This window comes from Rutidosis leptorrhynchoides, chromosome 3, assembly GCF_046630445.1.
Source record: "Rutidosis leptorrhynchoides isolate AG116_Rl617_1_P2 chromosome 3, CSIRO_AGI_Rlap_v1, whole genome shotgun sequence".
Classification (NCBI taxonomy): Eukaryota; Viridiplantae; Streptophyta; class Magnoliopsida; order Asterales; family Asteraceae; genus Rutidosis; species Rutidosis leptorrhynchoides.
Window position 1 is genome coordinate 308,099,401 of NC_092335.1, and position 6,675 is coordinate 308,106,075.

Sequence of the window (6,675 nt, forward strand, 5' to 3'; positions counted from 1 at the left end):
CTTATAGAGGGTAATCATCTTTTTGCGGAGGTTTATTGGCCCCATCGCTAGGCAAAGGCACAATAGGATTCAACAACCTAAGATATCTGTGCTTCTCACATAACTGTTCTATGCCGGCTTCGGTGATACTAGAAGGGATGGTGCTGACGTCACGATTATCTCTCCGAGAAGACGTGCTGCTGGATTCGGCCATGGTAGTACGAAAAATGAAAATTCAAACAGAAGAAAAGATGAACAATCACTAACCTTGTACTTCACGGATTGCTAAATTGAATAAATTGTAAGATATCTTCACAGAAAATAAACAGTTTTCGGAAAAGGAAAAAGGTAAAGGGTCGGACTATTTATAGTCAAGCAAATGAATAATAGAGGGATGAGATTGAGACACGTGTATGGGACAGATCAATAGAGCAAACAATTTAAACTTTGAAAATAAATTAAAACAATTTTGGGGGCAAATTCATGATTGATAAAATGACGTCAGAGCAGAAAATTAGACGGCTACAGCAGTTTTGTGTCTTCGAGGAAAAAGGCATCGTTTATTTTTAGTTTAATGACTTTATTTTTTTTTACAAACATAAAGACATTAAACTGGAGGGACTTAATGGTGTATCCTAGGAGATACATGATAATGCTAAAAACGAACATATATTTCATAGCATTATCCCTCAAGAAAGACAAGCTTTTAGTTGCAATTGTTCTATTTACAAGTGATATTCGTTTAAATAATAAAAGGTGAAGACAAAAGACAGATTCGACGAATTAAAGACGCAAACGACCAAAAAGCTCAAAAGTACAAAGTACAATCAAAGAGGTTCAAATTATTGGTGAGAAACGTCTCAAAATTACAAGAGTACAAGCCGCAAAACGCAAAATACAAGATATTAAATTGTACGCAAGGACGTTCGAAAATCCAGAACCGGGACCAGAGTCAACTCTCAACGCTTGACAAAACGGACTAAAAATTACGAGTCAACTATGCACATAAATATAATATAATATTTAAATAATTCTTAAAATTATTTATATATATATATATATATTTATATAAACCGTCGGCAAAATGCAAACAAACTCTTGTGAGCTGGAAAAAGGGGCCATGCGATCGCATGTCCTGTAGCTCCATGCGATCGCATGGTGAACAGTGACAAGTCAGGTCCTATAAAGTTCGCGAGTTTTGGACGAATTTTTACATACCTTTATCTATCTCTCTATCTCACTCGTATAATATATATATATATATATATATATATATATATATATATATATATATATATATATATATATATATATATATATATATATATATATATATATATTAATTTTAATTTTAATTTTAATTTTAATTTTAAATTTTAATAATAAGGATATGTTAGCGAATGTTGTAAGGGTGTAAGTCGAAATTCTATCCGTGTAACGCTACACTATTATTTATCATTGTAAGTTATGTTAAACCTTTTTAAATTAATGTCTCGTAGCTAAGTTATTATTATGCTTATTTAAATCGAAGTAATCATGATGTTAGGCTTAAATATTAAAATTGGGTAATTGGGCTTTGTACCATAATTGGGGTTTGGACAAAAGAACGACAATTGTGGAAATTAGACTATGGGCTATTAATGGGCTTTATATTTGTTTAATTAAATGATAGTTTGTTAATTTAATATAAAGATTTACAATTGAACGTAAATATAAATAACCATATACACTCAATCGGATACGATGGGCAGGATATTTATAAGTATTAATAATCGTTCATTTAACCGGACACGGAAATGGATTAATAGTCTATGGTCTTATTAAAACAGGGGTGAATTATATACAAGGAAAATTGGTGTAATTATAGTTTAAGTCCCCAATTAGTTGAAATATTTGACTTCGGATATAAGGATAATTTGACGAGGACACCCGCACTTTATATTTATGACTGATGGGCTGTTATGAAAAAAAACAATGGACATATTGAATAATCCAAGACAAAGGACAATTAACCCATGGTAATAAACTAAAATCTACACGTCAAACATCATGATTACGGAAGTTTAAATAAGCATAATTCCTTTATTTCATATTTAATTTCCTTTATTTCGTATTTAATTGCACTTTTAATTATCGTACTTTTTATTTATGGCATTTTATTTATCGCAATTTCATTATCGTTATTTACTTTAGGCTTTAAATTAAGTTATTTTTATTTTTAATATTTTACATTAGGTTTTAACTGCGACTAAAGTTTTAAAAATCGACAAACCGGTCATTAAACGGTAAAACCCCCTTTTATTATAATAATACTACTTATATATATATTTGTATTTTTTATATAGCGTTAAACTTGGCGAGTTCCCTGTGGACGAACCGGACTTACTAAAAACTACACTACTGTACGATTAGGTACACTGCCTATAAAGTGTTGTAGCAAGGTTTAGGTATATCCATTCTATAAATAAATAAATATCTTGTGTAAAATTGTATCGTATTTAATAGTATTTTCTTGTAAAAATATAACTATTTTATACAACACCTCGCACACATCAAGTATTTTTGGCGCCGCTGCCGGGGAACAACATAAACGCCAGAAGCGAAACGCTATAAAAAAAGATTTTTATTAAAATTTTATTAAGTTTTTTTTTTTTTTTTTTTTTTTTTTGTAAAAATTTTCATTTTTAAAAATATAAAAAAAAATTACGAAAATATAAAAAGAAAAGAAAAATAAAAATTTAAATATTTTTAAGAGTTTGTTAAATATATATAAAATATTAAAGTTTCTTTATTTTAGTTTTTTTTTAAAATTAAGTTTTTGATTGATTTATATATATTTTGTATAAATTTAAAACAGAAAAAAAAAAAAAAATAAAAAAAGTACTCGGCCCGTTACTGTAGCAGCCCAAAGTTTGACCCGAAACCCTACTCCATGCGACCGCATGGATTTTTAACGTGAGGACTATGCAATCGCATGGCCCTGTCTGACACGCCACATTTGACTGCCAACTGCAATAATTACGGAGTAATAATTATTATTATTATTTAATTAAAACACTAATTAGGGTTAGGGTATTTAATATTATTTAGTTTAGTTTTATTATTTATTTTGTATTATTAAGTTTAATTAGTTTTATAAATATATAAAATTAATAGTTTTATAAAATAAATAATATAAAAATAATATTTTTAAAAAAATTGTACTTTTTACAACTTTAAGTATATTTTTATATTTTGTATCTTTTTATTTGTTTTAGCGTAATTTTTGTATTTTTCGCTCGTAATTAGTTTTAAGTCATAGTTTTTGCCATAGTTATTTTTATTTCTAGATTTTTAGGTTTTGCAGTAAAATCCCTTAAGTGCTTTTTCTTTAGACTAAGATTTAGGTGCTTTAGAATTTTGTGACGCCGTTTTTAATATTTTAGTACTTTTTTTTAAGTTATTGCCGTTTTAGGATATAAAATTTCTTTTAAGCTTTAATATCTTTAGACGCAACTTTTAATTTTTAGTTTTTAGACTTTTTAGTTTCGACGCGCTATTTTCTTATTTTTATTTTTCGACCATTTATTTTTAGACGTTTTTTTCGACGCGCTCTTTTTCTTTCTTATTTTTCGCCACTCTAGTTTTTAGGACATAGAATGTTCTATTTCTTCTCTAAAATCTCTTTAAATTTCAACGAAAAATTATTTTAAGTGGTTAAATTGATAGACATCCAAATTTTCTGCTTCGTAGTAATAGTTGGATTTGTTAGTGGCTGAGTTGTGAGCTTCCGATTTAAAGGGTTCTGGCTCCCTGCTGCATCTATTGGCTATTCGAAACGTGGGCAAAAGCAGAAAAGTCTATTAATTTGATAACTTAAATAATTTTTATCTTTTATAACTAATAGGATATTCAGTGAATGCACCGAGCAAAACGTTCACCACCTGTAACCAGATCAAGACATTTAGCAAATATTGTCGCCGTTGATTTTTCTTTAGAATCGTCATCTAGTCGACCAAGTACTCCGATTCAAATTTCCGATAATCCATTTTTTGTACCCAACCTCACAATTGAGAATCCGGAGAATATTCAGGGACAATTCATAGATCCTGAACCATTAATCTTTCCCCCCGGAACCACCAATCATTCAAACAGAGATTGTAGAGGAACCAACCATTAAATCAGAATCCTCTAGTGATTCAGATTCAACAAATTCAATCATGGAGAATCTGGAACCTCTAAGTATGGAAGACCGAATGAGAGCTAAATGCACTGGCCAAGGTCACGCAATTACTCAACCAGACATTAATGCGCCAGATTATGAAATGAAAGGACAAATCCTACACATGGTAACTAATCAATGCCAATTTAGTGGTGCGTCGAAGGAAGATGTAAATGAACATCTTCGTACCTTTAATAGGATCTGTACTCTATTTAAAATAAGAGAAGTGGAGGATGAACAGATATATCTCATGTTATTTCCCTGGACTTTAAAGGGAGAAGCCAAAGATTGGTTAGAATCGTTACCTGAAGGGGCGATTGATACATGGGATGTTTTAGTTGAAAAATTTCTTAAACAATTCTTCCCGGCATCTAAAGCTGTGAGACTTCAAGGAGAAATAGTTACGTTCACACAAAAGCCAAATGAAACTTTATATGAAGCATGGACAAGATTTGGAAAGTTATTGAGAGGATGTCCGCAACATGGTTTAGACACTTGTCAAATAGTACAAATATTCTACCAAGGATGCGACATCACTACAAGGAAAAACATAGATATAGCAGCTGGTGGTTCCATTATGAAGAAAACTGCAACTGACGCTTACAAAATTATTGATAACACTGCTTCCCACTCACATGAGTGGCATCAAGAAAAAGATATCGTTAGATAATCTAAAGCAGCTAGAGCCAATTCTAGCCATGACTTAGATTCCATTTCCGTAAAGATAGATGCTGTCGAGAGACGAATGGAAAAGATGACTAAAGATATTCACTCAATAAGAATTACTTGTGAGCAGTGTGGAGGACCACATTTGACAAAAGATTGTCTCAGTATTGAACTAATAATGGAACAAAGAGAGAATGTTTCATACATAAACCAAAGGCCTGGAAATAATTATCAGAATAATTATCAACCGCCAAGACCAATCTACAATCAAAACCAGAATTATAATTGAAATGTTCCATACAACAACCAACAAGGTCCTAGTAATCAACAAGTATCCAATAATACTTACAATCAGCAAAGACCTATTTTTCAAAACAAACCACCACAAACCGATGATAAAAAGCCAAATTTTGAAGATATGATGTCGAAATTAGTTGAATCTCAAACGCAGTTTTTCACATCTCAGAAACAAACCAATGAACAAAATGCTCAAGCATTTAGAAATCAACAAGCTTCTATTCAAAATCTGGAACAAGAAGTAAGCAACCTAGCAAGGTTGATAGGTGAAAGAAAACCGGGAAGTCTACCTAGCGATACAAATGCTAACCCCAGGAATGAAACAGCTAAAGCCATTACCACAAGAAGTGGTATTACACTTAAACCACCTGAAATACCTGTAATTTCTGATGAAGCTATTCCTACTCCATAAGAACCACAATCTGAGCGAACCGGTAGTTGAAAAGGTTAATGAAGATAAAACAGTTAAGGCAAAACCTTATATTAAACCATACCAACCACCACTTCCTTACCCAAGTAAAATGAGAAAAGAGAGACTTGAAGCCGAGCAATCTAAATTCTTGGATATGTTTAAACAAATAAATGTCAATCTTCCTTTCATTGATGTGATTTTAGGAATGCCTAGATATGCTAAATTTCCGAAAGATCTAATCACTAATAGAAAGAAAATGGAAGAACTCTCAGCTGTTACTATGAATGCTAATTGTTCTGCAGTGCTGTTGAATAAGATACCAGAAAAATTATCTGATCCAGGAAGTTTCACAATTTCATGTTTTCTGGGTAGTCTTAGTTCAATAGAAACATTGGCAGACTTAGGTGCTAGTATAAATTTAATGCTGTATTCACTATACGCTAAACTAGATCTTGGAAAATTGAAACCAACACGAATAAGCATACAACTAGCCGATCGATCAGTAAAATATCCTAGAGGGATAATGGAGAACATGCTAGTTAAAGTCGGTACTTTAGTATTTCCAATAGATTTTGTTATTCTGGACATGGAAGAAGATTCTCGAGTTCCTTTCATATTAGGAAGACCATTCTTAAACACGGCTAAAGCAATAATAGACGTGTTTGGTAAGAAATTGACCCTAAGTATAGAGGATGAGAGTGTTACCTTTTCTGTTGATAGAGCCATGCAACAACCGCAATCTGCAGATGATACATGTTATTATATTCAAACTATAGATTCACATGCAGAATTGTTAGAAGAATTTCCAGAATTACAAGGAACAGGAGAATGTTCTTTAGGAGAAGGTACTGAACCAATTGATGAAGCTGAAATGTTAGCTACACTTATGGCTAATGGATATGAACCAACAACAGAAGATATTCAAATGCTAAAAGAAGAAGACAGATATCGATATAAATCATCGATAGAAGAACCACCGACATTAAAAATAAAGCCACTTCCAAACCATTTGGAATATGCTTATTTACATGGTGAATCTGAATTACCTGTAATAATATCGTCTTTTCTTACTGAAAATGAAAAATCTCAACTCATTTCTGTGTTAAAAGCTCATAAACCG

General features: G+C 31.5%; 1 non-coding gene across 1 annotated transcript; it reads right to left on the reverse strand.

Annotated features, from left to right (window-relative positions):
* Nucleotides 1-4,562: 4,562 nt before the first annotated feature.
* LOC139903362 (small nucleolar RNA R71) lies at nucleotides 4,563-4,669 on the reverse strand. Its single transcript, XR_011778187.1, has one exon. It is a non-coding gene; the product is annotated as a small nucleolar RNA R71 (small nucleolar RNA).
* Between the last annotated feature and the right edge of the window lie 2,006 nt (nucleotides 4,670-6,675).